At 75.0% G+C, this 384-nt stretch overlaps 1 protein-coding gene across 17 annotated transcripts in view; it reads right to left on the reverse strand.

The window, feature by feature from the left end:
• Positions 1-384, reverse strand: part of TENM2 (teneurin transmembrane protein 2) — a 1,028,597-nt gene that overhangs the window by 391,866 nt on the left and 636,347 nt on the right. The gene's annotated exons all lie outside the window — the stretch shown is intronic.

Raw genomic sequence — 384 nt, forward strand, 5'->3', positions numbered from 1 at the left:
CCGCCCCAGCGGGTCAGGGCTCGGCATCTCTTCGAGCCGGGAGACGAGGAAGGATAAAAGAAAGAAACCCCGAGTTCTAGTCTGGGGGGTGGGTTTTTCTTTTTTTTTTTCTTTTCCGAGGGGGAGGTGGTGGCTGCTCTGTTCAGCCCGGACGGGGACACGCCGCCGCAAGCGGAACCCCCAGCCCCCGGCGAGGCGTGAGCGCCAGCCGCGCCCAGCGCCCGGCCCGGGCGGAGCCCCCGCTCCCCGCCCGGCAGCGCGGCCGCCTCGCGCTCACCCCCCGGGGGGCGGCCCCGGCCCGGTGCGCCCGCGGAACGGCCCCCGGGGAGCCGGCGGCGTGACCCCCCCGCGGGCGGCCCGCGCCCCCTCAGCCGAAGCACGCAC

Source organism: Falco punctatus (assembly GCF_963210335.1).
Source record: "Falco punctatus genome assembly, chromosome: 8".
In the NCBI taxonomy this organism is placed as follows: domain Eukaryota; kingdom Metazoa; phylum Chordata; class Aves; order Falconiformes; family Falconidae; genus Falco; species Falco punctatus.